The sequence below is a fragment of the Vulpes lagopus genome, chromosome 7, assembly GCF_018345385.1.
Source record: "Vulpes lagopus strain Blue_001 chromosome 7, ASM1834538v1, whole genome shotgun sequence".
Classification (NCBI taxonomy): Eukaryota; Metazoa; Chordata; class Mammalia; order Carnivora; family Canidae; genus Vulpes; species Vulpes lagopus.
The window spans coordinates 39,985,895-40,002,891 of NC_054830.1; the positions used below are offsets into that span (position 1 = coordinate 39,985,895).

Genomic DNA, 16,997 nt, shown 5'->3' on the forward strand with positions numbered 1-16,997 from the left:
ACTGAAGGAGAACCAAGGCCCAGACAGTTTAAGTAGTGCACCCAATGTTACAGGGTCAAGGTCTGAGTAAAGGAATTTGTATCTCAGAACTTTCTCACTTCCATGTCACACTCTCTAAGGTCTAAGAAGGAGGAAGGAAAAGGAACATGAAAGGAGGTAAATGTTAAAGTAGCTTTTTGGTGATTTACAGGATGACTTATAACATAGAAGGAGCTCTTAAACATCCAGTATAAACTCAAATTCATTGATCTCTTTGAAAAACTTGAGAGAGTACATGAATCTAGGAAACTGCCCAACTTTGTAGAGAAGTGTTTCATCATTTTTGTCAAATTCTGAAAGATGTATGTAACCTGGACATTTAAGAGCCATCACAGTAAAAGAAGGATTCATCCCTGAGCCTTGTTCCCTCCTAGCCCTGGGGTCTTCATGCTGGGAATATGGTGTTACCTTGGGCAATAAGAATTGCTTTGGGGCCAGAATCAAGATCGATCTGTCTTACATCCAGGCAGAAGTCTTCCAGAGCAATGCTCTTATGTTGTAGGGCTTGGATTCTTCCTTCTTCTCATATATCCCCATCTTTTCATTCTTCCCTGAGCTGAAGGATTCTTTGGTAAAAAGGGAAAAAAAATAGAGCAACGTTGTTAACTAAAAAAAAAAAAATCAAAGGCTACAAAATACAGTCAATATTTGTAAAGTACATTACTATTGTAAGTAGCTGCTCCACTACAAAATACCTGAAAGACATGTCTCTGGTTGATAGACTAATATAAACACCATGAAGCAGGAAGGAAAGGGGCAGGGGACAGAGAGAAAGGACTCCCATCGGGCCAGCTGTGATGGATGGTCAAGGGCCCGGACTGTGACCTGAGCGGAAAATATAACATTATATGCCCCACCTTCTGCACAGTGTGACTGCCAGGCAGGTAAGACAGTTTTCCTTCTGGCATGGACTGCAGCGTACAATGCTGCAGAAGAATAATAAGTATTTAAGACTCCAGGAATCAGGAAGCTCGTTCTCAAGAACAGCTTTGTTGATTCAACGGTACACAAAGTTCAAAAACGTGGCAAGTTTCTTTCTGCCATTAGAAACTCCTATGAAAGCCAATTTTAGACCTTGTTAAGGTAAAACAGAGGGTTGTGTTTTTTCCTCTTATTTTGATTACTTCAAAAGGCCACCAACTTTACAGACAGCTGTTAAACTTGATCTATTAACTTTCCCTGGGAGTCTAACGGCGCAGTAAACAGTGCCTCAGACAGCCGCTTTCCTCCCTGGGCATGATGTGGCTGGCCAAAAGGGACCCTCAGGGCTGGAGATTCATACTGGGAAGAAATACATACAGGCTGCCAACAGAACATTTTTGACAAGATGATAAGGAACATATCAGGTGCTGAATTTTATTTGTGTATCAATCATTTCAAAAACAGGCTCTATTATTCATGTGGACTCACCTACTTTTTCTCTAATGGTTGCCTTTTTTAAAACCATATACATGTTCCTTTCACCATCATGTGGGAGACAATTATCTAACCTTACCCCACCCTCAATTTACCAATATGGGTTCAAGACCTAACCAAATTATAGTTGTTTTATGCTGTTAACTCTTTTTAAAGTATCCTGAGAGAGGGACACTTCACAACTTCATTCTACCTTTATGTGACTTGCTCTTTCAGACAATTTGCTGTGACAGCATAAAAAAGAGTGGGGAAAAGAGTGTACATTGATCACTTAATTTTCCCTCCAATAGTATATAGAAGGGAGTAGGAAAATGTATGGCTTGGGAAGGAGGGGATATGGGTTTATGATATTATGTGCAGTCTTTGTCCCCTTGAACACTCCCAGAATGCTTCAGCCTCCTAGTCACACTTCTTTTTCTGTGTAGGGAACCATTCCTTTAATTATTGCCATGGCTCACTCCCTTCTTTTACATCTCCATGTTTAAATATCACCTTATCAGACTGATCCTCTCCCATCCTATTTAACAAGACCATGTCCTCTCCTGTCCCTCTGTTCCTTTACCCTAAAGTATTTTTATTCACAGCATGTATCACCTTACCATTACAAGTTATTTATGGTTATATTTATACAACATACCATCTGACACAGAACTTTACCTTTGTGATAAATGATGCACTTGCTCTTCCTTCTGCTGGATTATAGGTTCCTCGATGAGCACAGTCAATTTTGTTCCTGGCTTATTTCTCAGCTCAAAGAACAGTCTCTGACACACAGTAAGCCCGCAAATAAAAATGTATTGACTCGATTAATTGGAAGTGATATTCACATTTAAATCAAACTAGCTTTTGACTTCTGACACTGTTGTTGGCCAACTGCAGCCAATGGGCCACATCCAGCCCAAAGCCTGTTTGTATAAATAGAGTTTTTGGAACACACCCATTTCCTATTTGCGTACATGTCTGTAGCTGTTTTCACATTACAATGTCAGAGCAGAGTAGCTACAACAGAAATTGTATGGCCTGTGAAGCCTAAAATATTTCCCATCTAACACTTTATTAAGGTTTGCTGACCCCTGCTAAAGAGCATCAGCAGGGATGAGCATGGTCAATGGTGGGTATAGCTGTCTTTGCCTGACTCATCGAGAGGATCTGCCAGAGTGAATGTTTGGTGGGATGGCTCAGACTCAATTATCAATACCTTCCAAAGCCCTCAAGGGCAAACTTCCAGGCAAATTCTGGATTCATTCCACAAATTTTTCTTGTGGAGCTGCAACAATGTGCCAACCTCTTCCAAGGTCCTGTAATACATCACTGCACAAACACAAGTCTCTGCCCCTTGAAAGCATACATTCTAGCAGCAGAGACAGACATAAGCAATGAAAACACTAAAGAAATGAAGGACATAGTATAAAGAGCTAAGTGCCACGGATGATGAAAGGGGGAACAAGAGAAGGGGTGCTGAGAATGCTTGGGGGGAGGAAAGGGTAAAGGATTTTACAGAACATGTAGGGCACGCTGAGAGGACATTTAAACCAACACTTGCAAAGGTAATTATAGAAAGCCATGGGACTCACTCAGGAAGAATCTTGAAGTCAAACAGAACAGCCAGTGCAAAAAGCCTGAGGCAGAAGTGAGCCTGCTGGTTTTGCAGGACAGCCAGGAAGCTCCTGAGAATGAAGAGAAGGAAAGGAGTAGATTGGGCGTCCACAGTGAGAACATTCTGTTTTAATGAAAAACTCTAATTGGAAGGGAAATACAATTTAACAGACTATGGACAAACTCCTTTGGGGCATCTAATCTTGTCAAACAATATACTGTTAGAATAATTGTTAAATTATATATTTTATTGGCTCAAATTAATTAGCTCTCCCCAAATTTCCAAATGCCAGGTTTTGCCCCATTTATTTGAAGTATCTAAGCTGAAAGTATCTTCCCTTTGACCTTTTGACTTTCTATGGCTCTGATCCTTGAGATCCCCCAGAAGACTTCCTGCCTGGAGAAGGGAACATCCATCCTGAGGAGCAGGATGCATCTCTGCAATCAGAATGCTAAAGGCTGACTCCTCGGAGCTCCACCAAGTCACAGAGCCTTTCTCACTGAGCCTCTGTTTTCCCATCGGTGAAATGGACAGAATAACAGTGCCTGTCTCACAGGGTGAACACTGAAGGACGTAATGTGAATTAGCACTCAGCCCAAGCCAGTAAGCATCTATGTACGTGTTAGCAGTTATAATGACATACCCTGTCTGTTTTCCACTCAAGCCTGTCTGATGCCAAAGAGGATTCCTTCTCTTCTGAGGCAGCTTATGGCCTCTTTGAGCAGGTCTGCCTATTAAGATATTGAGCCCAAATCCACCTGCCTGCAGTCTGCAGGACTAGCCCTGGTTCTATCCCTTAAGGTCAAATAGAGCCCATCCATCTCCCACCTGAAAGCCCTTTGGTGATTAAAGGTAATCACTACATCCCTCTCAAGCCTGTCTGTTCTTTCAGCCCAAGCCTCATTTCACTGTTTCCCTTTCCTTCCACCACACTAGCTTGCACATTTGACCTTGCTCCATTGCCTTAAATCTATCTTAAATTACATTTACACTTCTTCCCAACTACTCCCTCCTTGTCCGCCTTTCATTTTTTTTTTTTTTCTTGTCCGCCTTTCAATTTAATTAATTCCATTGTTACTGCGGCATGTCCAGGTTTATGACATGTGCCTTCTCGAATCCTATGCCTACAGCTGGTTAGTTTCCCTTCCTTTGTTTTCTTTTTCTTTTTTTAAAGATTTTATTTATTTATTCATGAGACACACACAGAGAGAGAGGCAGAGACACAGGCAGAGGGAGAAGCAGGCTCCATGCAGAGAGCCCGACGTGGGCCTAGATCGCCGGTCTCCAGGATCACGCCCTTGGCTGAAGGCGGTGCTAAACTGCTGAGCCACCCAAGGATTCCCCCCCCCCTCTTTTTTTTTTTTTTTTTTTTTTTTTACCATAAACATCTGAGCTCTGGTTTGATCAGCAGGAAGAGTAAGGGTGGGAATCAGGCTTCCTCTGTCCTGATCTTGAATCACAGAAATAGCCCGATTTTTGTTTTTTTCCTAATTTATCTTGAGTAGAAAGTCCACCAACACATTTCCCACAACTCACTTCACACATAATGCTTCTGAGCTGCATAGGCCGATTTTGCACTTGTATAGCAAGCTGGTCTTTTGACCCCAAAACATGACCTTATTATCAGTTTCCCTGCTAAAACCTACTACATAAGCTTTCCTTTGACTTTCCTCAGCTTATCATAATCTCTTGTGAATATTTCAATGGCATGGTTTCTAAATCCTCATTCAAGTTATTGATTAAAATATTGAGCATCTCCGGACAAGACAGAGCCTTGTGATGTATCCGTAGATAACTCCCAAAGTTTAATAGGATCCCATATGGTAAGATAATTCTGCTGATTGTAACTCACACAGATCATATAATATAGTTTATTATTGCCCTCCGACCATCAGCATATTATGAGGAACTTTTCAAATTCCTTCCTCTACTCTAGATGCACAACATCTCTAGAATTTTATGATTTATTTATCAGGTATTAACTTGACATAAATGAAAAATGGCAAAGCGCTGATAGGGCTTGTTGTTTACATAGTGCCCATTTAAAAAAAAAAAAAACAGGTGATGTCTGTCTTTTGCTTACAACCATTCGGCACATTCTCTGGTGGAGATGGTAACAACTACCAAATAGTCTGTGTGTTCTTTTATGTTTTAGAGACGTCTTGCCATTACGCAGAGCCTGGGAACTTGCTCTGGCAAGGAAATTTGAAAGACAGTGACACGTGTTACTCTCTGCCTGAACAGTGACAATTCCAGATACAGTTCTACAATTTATTTTTTCCCCTACCTCAATGGTTGGTAAGGATGGTGATATTACCAGCTGCTGTAGCTACTGGATGGCAGAGGGTCTGTTGCCTGAGTCCCTGAATAACTGGGTGGAGCAGAGCCTTCTGCCTATACACATGGATCCTGTGTGGAGTGTGGGTAAGAAATAAAATGTATTCTTATGTTAAATCCCCAAAATATGGGGAGTAGTTTGTTACTACAGCATAACCTAATCTATCCTGACTTATTCCTTTCTCCTGCTCTGAGAGCAAGGCTCAAGCTCTTAGCATGCGCTAATAGGACCTGTGTGTTTTGACATCTATTTCTCCAGCCTTCTGTGTCACTTTCACGTCACCTTTCTAGCCACACTGACCTGGTCACCGGTCCTGGAGTGTGCCATACTCTTTCTAGACTTGGGGCCTTCATGCATGCTGGGTCCTGAGGATCCAAGTTTCTTTCACCTCACATGCTCTTCTTCCATCTCTGGACTTATTTTGACCACTTTCCTTTCAAACCCTAACTTAAGTACCACTTCCTTAGGAAACATTTCTTGACTCTCACAAATGATGTTAGAACTCCCGTTAAAGGCTTCCCTCACATCCTATCTCTATTTCAAAGCACTTTATACCCTGGTAAGTATTAAATGTGCAACTTTTTAAAAAGATTTATTTTAGAGAGAGAGAGAGCATGATCGAGAGGGGCAGAGGGAGAGGCAGAGAGAATCTCAAGGAGACTGACCTGAGCATGGAGCCCGACTTTGGGCTCAATCTCACAATCCTAAAATCACGACCTGAACCAAAACTAAGAGTTGGATGCTTAACTGACTGTGCCACTTAGGCACCCCAAATATACAACATTTTAATTTAATATCCAATATCTTTGATATCTTTGCTAGAATATAAACTCCTTGAAGGGGGGGGCTTTAATTCACCACTGTACCCTCAGCACCTTCTGTAGTACATGGCGCAAAGACCTCCAATTTTTGACAACTACTGGATATTCCCATCAAGTTGAAAGAAGACACAAACCCAGAAGATTACCCTTGTACTTAAATTCCTCCAGTTTAATCAGTTTTAATCAGATATCTGATTTCTTTTGATCTCAGAAAGCCAAGCCACTTACATATTATGCTCGAAATAGAATTAACTTCCTTAAATTTATTTATCGGGTCTCCACATGATGTGTCAAACAGAGTCAGAAAATGGGCAAAAAGGGCAAAAATGAAGAAACTTAGTATTCAGCTGCACAAGACAGTCAGGAGAAAGTGAAAATTTAAGTAACAGGTGAGCTACAGAGTCCTGTGGTCACTGGGTGGGCGGTTCTGTCCAAGCCCGGGTGCTGACAGAAGAGATTGATGTTTAAAGCCACTTGTGGGTGCCAAGGGTAATTAATGCCTTTCCTATGGCCATGGACAAAGTTCCTATCACAGATTTGCCTTTTATCTGCAGCCATGAGTGGACAACTCTCAGTTCCAGTATATCACCTGTGAAACCAGTAGCCGCTGAACCCTGCCTGGCCTGGTGATTGAGGCGTAAGGGCTTGTAACAAACCATGACTAAATTATTGATTCTGCTCTGTACAGTCAATAAGACCAGTTTTTTTTTAATCATTTGGTGCAGCTGTTACCTGATTTGAAATCTCTCACTCAAATCTAACTTCATCTCTAGGACAGGGAAGTTTCAAGGCTGAAAGTGGCTTCTGTGTGTGAGGTTAAACTAAGCCAATGTCTGAAGGTGCATGTCTGCCTCTGTCAGGAGTGGGGATCACATTTCCTTCTGGTTCCTGTGCCACATACTGCGAAGCACATGACGTTAGATGTAATGCAGTCTTACATATATTTCTAGCATCCGGGGACGGTTATATATGTGACATAAATATATATTTTTAAATTTGTATTTTATATTTACTTTTTAAATTTCAAATATATATTAATTTTAAAGTTTATATAAATACATACATCTTAATATACTTTCAAGCATTTTTAAGAGCTAGGGGAAATTCTAAGACCTAGCATGTCTAAAATGAAAAAAAAAACTAATTTGTATCTCTATGACACCATTATAACCAAAACATTCTATAACAAAATCTATTAGTTGCTGCTCGTCTCTCAACGTAGCCTGTTGAGCATACTCTAGTCAAAACCATGAATATTTCAAAGACTTGGAGATAGAGGCCAACTGCTGAAGACTCATAGGTAGGATGAAATGGGAAGCCAAACCTAGGGAGCAGGTGTTCCCATCTTTTCTCCTACCATGGTTCCTTCATATAATTTAATTGGGAACAAGGGCTTCTATTGTTACACATTTCACTTATTTATTCCTCAGCATCTATCAAGTGCCTATTTATGTGTGTAACATTTTTTGGTGCAGAAGAAAGATATGGTAGGTAAAATCCTAAGAATCACCCATAGTGACCCTCATCACCGTGTAATTCCCAATCAACGACCACTGTATGGGGTGGAACCTATGAATATGAGAGGTAACACTCCAGGAACCTTTTTATTCCCTAACTTGAATGAGCTTTGAAGAGAATTCCTCCAAGGACTTCAAGATAAAAGTATGAACTAGCCAACACTTTGATTTGGGTTTTATGAGACCCTAAGTAGAGATTCCAGTCTAGTCACCAGGACTTCTGACCTCCAGAACTGTGAGATTATAAATGGGAGTTATTTTAAGCTGCTAAATTGTGGTCATTTGTTATGCAGTGATAGCAAACTGATACAGAAGTCAATTAAAACTTTATCCAGACTTCAGAAGCTTACTCTGCAATTGGGCAAACAAGGGTTTTGGCCTTTCCTATATATTGATTCCCCTCTCCACCAAAAAAGAACTGCAAAGTGCATTTTATTTTTTAAAGTGTCAAGTCAGTGTCATCATTGCATCCACTCTGCTATGGTTTAACAAGATCCTACGAGTACTCTACATTCTGCTGGGCCCTGAGATCCACAGACTCAGTGTCTGTCCTCAGAAGGGATAGGACTAAGGACATGAAGACAACCACAGGACATGTGCATTACCTTCTGAGTGAGAAAGCACAGGGAACACTTGAGTATGGATGACTGTCTGTTACCTGGCATGGGCAAGAAGAGCTTCTAAAAAGGGGTGATGACAAAAATTAATCTGGAATTTCAAAAGGCATATTAGGTAACATGTCCTACAATATTTTCAGACAATTTCACCCAGTGATTGCACTTTAAATTTTGTATTGGTCAATGGACATAGTGATGCATTTAACTGCCTGCTTATAAATTGTGAGGCCAATTATGCAAAAATAAAAGTCTATATACGATTTCCATTAGGTGGTACCCATCATTGCTTCTGAAGTCATTTTACCTGATTCCTTAGAAAGCAAAATGTCATCAGTTGAGGAACCTGGCAAGTACTTGTTGCTGATGAAAATTAAAATGTATTTTCCTCCTTTGCTCTTAAATACATTTGGAGTGGATTTGAAAAAATAGACTTTTAATGAGAGAGAAAGTGATTACATTTCCAAGTGTAAATCTGTAGTAAGGTGATAAGGATCACAGAGAAACTCTGCATCACGACCTTCTACAATAATTTTTAACGGGGTCAGGAGAAACAGCAGAGCTTCTCTGTATGTATAAATAGAGGTACAACTCAAATTCTCATTTGAAACCTTTGATCCTTAGAAGAAAGTGATACAATTATATTTGCTGTCTAATTTTCTCTATTTTAAATTCAATTCCATATTTCTCTTTCTTGTGAATTGCAAATTGCCCTTCAATTTTATGAGACTTTTTGTATTGTAGCACAAGGTCAAGAACATGAAAAGGAATTATCATACAGAGATCACTTATGTGCAAAATCTGTGTCTACACACACCTGCACATACATGCCTCCTGATTTGTGGTGATGGATTTATAAGTCAGTGTTCATTTAGAATTGAAGAAACTGCATCTGGAATTTTGACAGATGATGTTTTTCCAGGTTTCTGATGCTTAAGATCCAAAAATAATGACTATTGATCTTTGGTCTACATCATAAAAAAGAAATGCACTTTATCCATTGGCTCATGATTAACAGTTATCACACAATAATAGCCAGTATAATTCAAAGTGCAAATTGATATTAAAAGGGCAGGAACAAAAGACCATAAAACATAATTATAATAGAAATGACTGAAAGCACACCTACTGAATGAGGCAAAGAGAAAGAAGGGAGAAGGGAAGTGGCTATCACATGTGAGGCTTTATGATAAATGCCAACAAGGAAAACTTTATTGAAGACCTGGGAAAGCTTTAGTATCTAAAAAAGACAGGTTGAATTCAAAGGGTCATGCTATCTGTATGCTACTCAGTTACTCTTTACAAGCCAATTCAGCTAGTTGCAGCCCACAGATAGAGCAGTCAAATGACACAACATACACATATACCGCAATAATTATCCCAATCTGCATCTCTATTTGCAATTCTCACCATTAGCATTGCTCTTCCAGTAGTTGTTTTAATGTCATTTACTTTTAAACCTGGTTAAAGATGAAGGCATCAGATTTCTTGAGAATCACACAGTTTACCTAGGGAATGCATTAATAAAGGTGAGTTCATTTAATTTGCTTTAGCCTTTGAGTCATCTAGTGGACCACATAGTACCGAGGAAATCAAACATGAAATAGGTTAGTTTTGTTGGGAGCCCAAGAGCAGAATGGTTTAGACTAACCACATGACACTTCACAGAGGGAGTACTGGTGCATGGTCTTTCCGAGCACTGAGGTGTTGACAGCCAGAGAGGGATCAGCGATGAGGTAAAGGCAGCAGTGGTAACAGCACTGTTGGCTGGGCATTCTTCTCAGTACTTTAGATGTATCAACTCATTTAGTCCCCTGAACAAACTTATGTGATGTGAACACTTATCCCCATTTTACCAACAAACACCCCCCAAAATCATCTCCAAGAAGTGGTGCTCCTGATGCTACTGCACTGGGTCTCAAGAGTCTGACTCATGCTCTTGTTCACTGGCTCTCTGGGAGCAGGTGGTATAGGCAGTCGCTGGGAACACCTAGACACTCCTAGGTTCAACTCTCAGATTTGCTACTAATTAACTATATGGCTTTTGTCATTGATTGACCTAGCTCAACTTCAATTTCATATCAATAAATTAGGAATAACAATAGTATCGACACCTCCTAGTGTCGTTGTGAAATTTAAATCAGATGTTATATGTAGGTGCTGGTACAGGGACCCTACATAGGACATGCATGACAAATCCTTAATAACATTGTCAGTACAAAAAGTAAAGACATTCTATATCAGTGATAGTTTGGTCAGAAAAGCACAGCTTCTGGGGATGCTATACAGTAAGGGATTTATGATAGCATTCGCCCTTGTTTGCTTGGGAGTGGGTGGGGAAATCTATATAGGCTGTGATCTCTGTATTTAGTGTGGAGCCTAGCATCCCTAGAGGTGATGAGACTGGCAATCAGGAAGGAGAATGGGACACAGGTGAGTGAAAGGATGACATGGGACCCATGTGGGCCATGCTTATCTCAATGCTTCCCACCTTGATAGGGCAGGTGATCTGCAAAAGGAGGCAGCCCTCTCCACAACAGGCCCAGGGCTCAGAAAAGCTGACAGCTCAGAGGAGCTGTGGTCCAGGTGCTGCCCCAGGCCATCTGTGTGAACAAGTAACAAAGTGTGCAAACTACAGCATTTGGTACCCTACCCTAATCTTTAGAGTACAAAGATTTGTCTGATGCATCGCATTTGCCTTCTAAATATTGTGCAAAACTGTATATGTCTCTTTTTCATTCACAGGTGTATATTCATACAGTTGTCTTACAGTGATTTATTTTGATAGGTCTTTATGGGCCAGGTACCCAATCTACTATACATAAAAGGAACAAAACAGTCGTGACCCCAACACTTGCAGAGCTCACATTCCAGTCAGAGGTCAGATATTAAATAAAAGGATATGTGAATCAAGGCACAATTGGTCATTGTGATTAAGGGCTGGGAATAAAAATAAGATAGTTGCTACTCTTATTAAATAAATTTACTTTCAAGATGACTGTGTCAAGAAACTTAATTTGTGCAGATAAAAGAGCAACATGAATTATCCCACTGGAGAATAGACAAATAAATGTGGCCTTGTAGGTACAATGTTCAAAATAATCAAAGGAGCCAATTCAGTTCATCATTTATCAGTTGCACAGCAACCTGCCAGGCACTGAGTGAGTCTCCCCCATTTCCAGTAAGCTTCAAGAAAATACAAGCATAGGCTCTATGGCTGTGTAGTCTGCCTGGAGTATATTGCCCTTAAAGAGTGTTAATCTTTGGAGAGAAAATCAGCTCCTGCAGATCAACACCAAGTCGTAATATTTTAGGAGAGTTCTTATCAGACTAAGAACTCCCAATAAGTGCATAAGATATCAACCTCTTCAGACAACAATTTGATAAAACAACAGTTGAGTTAGGGCATTGAATTTTAATAATGGGATGTTAATCATTTATTTTGTATCCAGCACATAAAATTCCCAGATGCCAACTCCAGTGCCAAAAATGGACATGTGGAGAACAGCAGGTATGAAATGATAAATCTTGTGATTTATAGGCCTTGCTTGCTGAAAGTCTCTGATGATTCATTTCATCACTGTGGAGCAATTTCCCCAACAAAATGTGTTTTCCCATCCCTTAATCCGAGCAACTCATTTACTATTCACTTTGTTTGTTTTTCGGTATGGTCTTTGTCAAAGCTTCCCTCTTAAGAATTTCTTCCTTATAAACACTGCGCCTTTGATCACTGCCAAAACATGTGAAAGATTATGAGAGGTAAGAACAAAGGGGAACTTTTTAAGACCTTCCCAACTATCTGATCTCTTTGTTGATTACACCTGTTTGGGAATTTTTTTCATGTCATATTTGTATTCTAGCCTGTCATAGGTTAGAAAAGACATTAAAAATGCATGTGAACATTCTCCAGACAGAACTTTTTATATATTATGCCATGTTTAGTAACATAAACTGATTTCGATTAATTTAATGGAAAATACAGTTAGAATTCAATAGCATCTATATTTATTCCACTATTCATTCATTCTATCATCCGTACATTAATTTCATGAAGATGCATTTGGTACAACTTATGTACCAGGTATTAGCCACCTAGTGGCGAGTGAGATAGGCATGGTTCCTGCTATCAGAGTAATAAGGTTATGAAGAAACTGACACAAATTAATGCAATATACTATGTGTATGTGTATGCTTGCATGCATATGTGTGATATGACACAATAACATCACATTAAATATCTAATGTCATATCCCTGAGAGTATCACTGAAAATTATGTGTGACGAGAAGAAGTAAGCTTTGCAAAGATCAGAGGAAAAATTATTCTAGGTTGGAGGATGAACAAGTAGAAAGGTCCTGGGCAAGAGTGAGTTTGGCATGTGTAAAGGCCCAAAAGAAATCCAAAGTGGGTGAAATAGAGAGAAAGTTGCATAATTTGGTACAATATGAAGGTGGAAACACGAGCAGGAACAAGATCAAAGAGGGTTTATTTCTATCAGGGATTCTTCAATTCAGATACTACAGGATTCTGAAGATCCACAAAGCCCCTAATATTCGCAGTTAAATTTTCTTCGTTTTTGCATCAGTGCCTTTTCAGTCATCTGAGACTCAAAGAAGTCTAGGAAGTAAGTGCCGATCTATGGAGTATTGATTAAGCCTAAAAATTGGTCTCATGTGGTTTCAATAAAAATATCGGATAGATACATTATAAATTAATGATTAGTTTCTTTCAAAGTCTCATGATACTTTATATCACTGATTTTAAAACCTTGGTAATTACACATTCTAAACCTAAATGGCTCATGCAGTTGCTGTTTGAGGTTTTGTCCTTTTCAGGTAAGAAAATGGAAGCATTTCATTAAATCATGTCAAGGTTCAGAGAGTTGAACTTTTTTGAGAAGGATAAAATTGGATTAGGAATTGTTTTATTCTTCTTGAACTCCACATTAAGTGAACATTGCCTGGAATGGATATGATAGATAATTTCTAGCCCTTGATAATAACTAAAAAATGTAAGCCCTTTCCATCTTCATTTTTCACCTGTGTTTGATAACTATTGTGTGAGAACAATAGAAGCAGATATATGATACTGTATTCAATATCCCAAATAGATGATGAATGATAACACTTACAGTTTAAAAGACAAATGGCCCAATTTCAAGTGTCCTTTCTGGAAGTTCTATGACTGTTTTGGGAAAACTTGCTAAAAATACTAAGGTGGTAGAGACAAGAATGGAAAGAGTGAAATATAGTCTCCATCCTTTTTTTATGTTCTTAAGGATACTGTTTAACATACATCATTTTGACAAAGCTGACTTATTTATTAAATAAAACTTATGATCATTAAATAGCTTTCCAGATGCTGTGTCCATGAATAGCGAATTTCTGAGAAAGTTCATTACATGAATCAAAATATTGAAAAATATCACTTTAAATGTGATAAATGTCTTTGTCTGCTTTGCCTCATAACTTCGACTGAAATGACCTGACACATGAATAAATATTTATATCAGCTTTTATACTAAAAAAGAAAAGCCTGCTTAAAAATGTTGTGTTGCAATTACTCATGGGTATTTGCCTGATGATTATTTGTCTCTAGTAGAGAGCATATTCTAAAATAAACAGAATCTGGCATGGAACCATCACAGAATATATTTATACATTAGCCAATTCACAACCAATTGAAAAGTTCAGACAAGCCTCTATTTGTCTGCATAGTTCTGAATAGTTGGTTTGATAGTCTCATTACAGTAACTAGTTTTAGTTTTGCAAAGTTGCAATTATTGTGGTTGCAAGGAGACAATGAAAGGTATCTTTCTCTTTGGTGGATGTTGGAAAGTTATCCTAAATATCTTCTCTAGTTTGTAATGGAGGGGAGCAGAACTTGTCACCACAAAATATGTCTTTGGTGTAAAGATTTTTCTAGGCTGTTTATTTTTAGGAAACTAAATGTTCAGGAAAAGCTCCTTACCTCCCTCTCAATTATCTAAATTTGCATTGGAAAGGGGGTCTATACCAAGAAGAGAGCTCTTACCAGAAATACCTTTTCAGGAAACTTATCTGCATAACAGAGCAATCTGTGTTTTCCAATCATCTCTTCTCACTTTCCTGTGAGTGGCCTTTTTTCCCTTTGTATCCTCACTCTTAATCCTTTCCTTAGCCCAAGATATTATATAAATCTCAACTAACTGGCTCCCCTTTGGGTCTCATATATGTATAAGGCTTCCATACATACAAAATTCGTTTTTTCTCCTGTTAATCTTTCTTATGTCAGTTCAATAATTAGGCCAGCCAAAGAACCTAAAAAGAAAGAAAGGAAAAATTCACCCCACTTCAGTAGAATCAGAAACAAGTCTGGAATATGCGGACAGATGGGGGGAGGGCTACATAGAAAGAAGAAAAAAGATGGTGAAATGGTAGTGATAAGTGGGAACATCTCACAAAAGAACCTAAATATCAGAGGATGGTGGTACAGCTTTCCCTGTGTGCAATGAAGAGCCACAGGAACTTTTAATTGGAGGAATAACTTAATGAACTTGACTTGCCAAAATGAATCTGCAAAATAGGCTTCTAAAAAGAAGTGCTTTTCATTTTGCAGTGTAAATAGGACCTCCAGGAATTACTCCCAGCAAGAGGTGGAGTCTCTTTCCTTTTCACACAACAGCAAGTAATCATAAGGCCCAACACATGTGAGGGAAGATTTCTTGGGCCCCCACTCCAGCCTACTCCAGCTGAATACGGCCACACAAGAAATCTAGAAGACCAGCAGATGCATCGCTCCATCTACCAACAGAATCTTAAAAAATGGCAAATCATTGCTGTTTTAGGACACTAAGTTTAGAGGGGGTTTATTGCAACAGAAAAATCAAAATAACAATTCACAAAGTATCTTTCTTATGATCAAACTCAGGAAAGATTCATTGAGTGGGAGGCCAGTTGGAATGGTATTTCAGAGTCTCATGACAGCCTAGAGTCATGAGAACATGGCCTGGGTGAAAAGACTAGGGCTTAATGCTTACAGTCGCTCCTCTCATCTGGAAAGGGGCAGGCAGTAAAAGAGATGAAAATGTTGAGTTGAGAAGTCACACAAAACTGGGCTCCTCCCCTGGTTCCAGCACTTAAACATTTCTTTCCCTAAGACCAGGTCTTCTTACCTAAAACACAGAGCTAATAATAGCCCCTACTGAAGGAACTCCTTATGAAAATCAACTGGGGGAGGATGTGAAGTTACTCAGCACAGATTTGCATACACTAAGTTCAGGATGAAGAACCAATGTAGTATTTGGAACAGGGACCAGATGTTCTCTCATTTCCAATATTTCCCCTCTACCTTCTTGAATATTGTCTTCCATTCAAGTATCTCCAGGAAGAACTTCGAAGAATAAAGACATTGAGAATGGAAAACAATTCTTGATTGGTGCATTTCAAAAGCTAAGAGAATTTGTGTTTCAAAGGCTCTGCCCTGAGGCCACTCTCTGGATGTTAAGAGAAAGTGTCAGTAGCCTTTCCCTTGCTTCCTCCCACCCCATGATTCAGATTCTAATGTAAAATCCATAAAAGGGAGTCTGTCCTCAGTCTTTAGCTGGTCTTCCCTCCACAGCCCATCACCAGGCAATCCAAGTTTCAAAATAGGGATAACTATGGACATTGCTGGTTGAATCTAAGATGTCTTAGTTTAGGAGATTTGTGTCTCCTTTACCATTTTAAGGAAAAGCAATAATACCTCAAGGTTCCTCTGCCCAAAACCTCCTCTTCCATAAGAAAAAGTTGAAAAATATTTTGAATGATTTCTAAATATCCTGTCCAGTATGTCTTCCTGAGCTAACTCTCCTTTGTGTTGTCTTTCAGCTATTTTACAGTTCTGTAAGTAATGGAATACTGATAGTAATACAAATATTTTTTTCCATAGAAATGCAAACTGTATCTAGTTAAATAAGTTGGCTGTTGCCCCATGGATATTGACTAATTTTGTATATATTTGTAAATTCTTTTCAGCATTCCTGATAACCTGTGTATCTGTTCTTTTGGATTTTTCATGAAACTGGTTGTGTGTTTATTTCAAATTTCAATGAGAGTTACAACTACGCCTCTATATTAATTTGCTAGGACTACCATAATATGGTATCACAGATTGGGTGTCAAACAAGAGAAATGTATTTTCTCATGATCTGGAAGCTAGAAGTCTGAAATCAAGGTGTTGACTGCGTTGGTCTCTTCTGAGGCCTCTCTCCTTGGTTTGCAGATGGCCACCTTCTCCTTTTATTCTTCACACAGGCTTTCCCTTGTGCCTATGTCCTAATCTCTTATAATGATTCCAGTTGTAATAGGTTAGGGCCCAGTCATGTAATCATCCTACCTTAATTGTCTCTGCAAAAGCCCTATCTCCAAAATAGTCACATTTTAAAGTGCTGAGGGTTAGGACTTCAACATATAAATGGGCAGTGAGGCGGGACATAGGTCTGCCCATAACATATTTTTAAAAATTATTCTTTAACACTTCTCAAGTGATAATTTCCCCAAATGGACCTATAAAGGCAAATTTAAAATATCCTAAGAGGGTCAAAAATATGACTAAAGATTATGGGCTCCCTTTTTACTGCATGTACCAGTATGTATATTTTCTATTATTCTTGAATGCTTCGAGATAAAAGTTCTCT

At 39.0% G+C, this 16,997-nt stretch overlaps 1 long non-coding RNA gene across 1 annotated transcript; it reads right to left on the minus strand.

Annotated features, from left to right (window-relative positions):
• Window positions 1-456: 456 nt before the first annotated feature.
• On the minus strand, window positions 457-3,124 carry LOC121494584. Its single transcript, XR_005988823.1, has 3 exons — window positions 3,030-3,124; window positions 2,113-2,219; window positions 457-605 (listed from the first exon to the last, which is right to left on the minus strand). It is a non-coding gene; the product is annotated as an uncharacterized LOC121494584 (long non-coding RNA).
• Window positions 3,125-16,997: the final 13,873 nt, after the last annotated feature.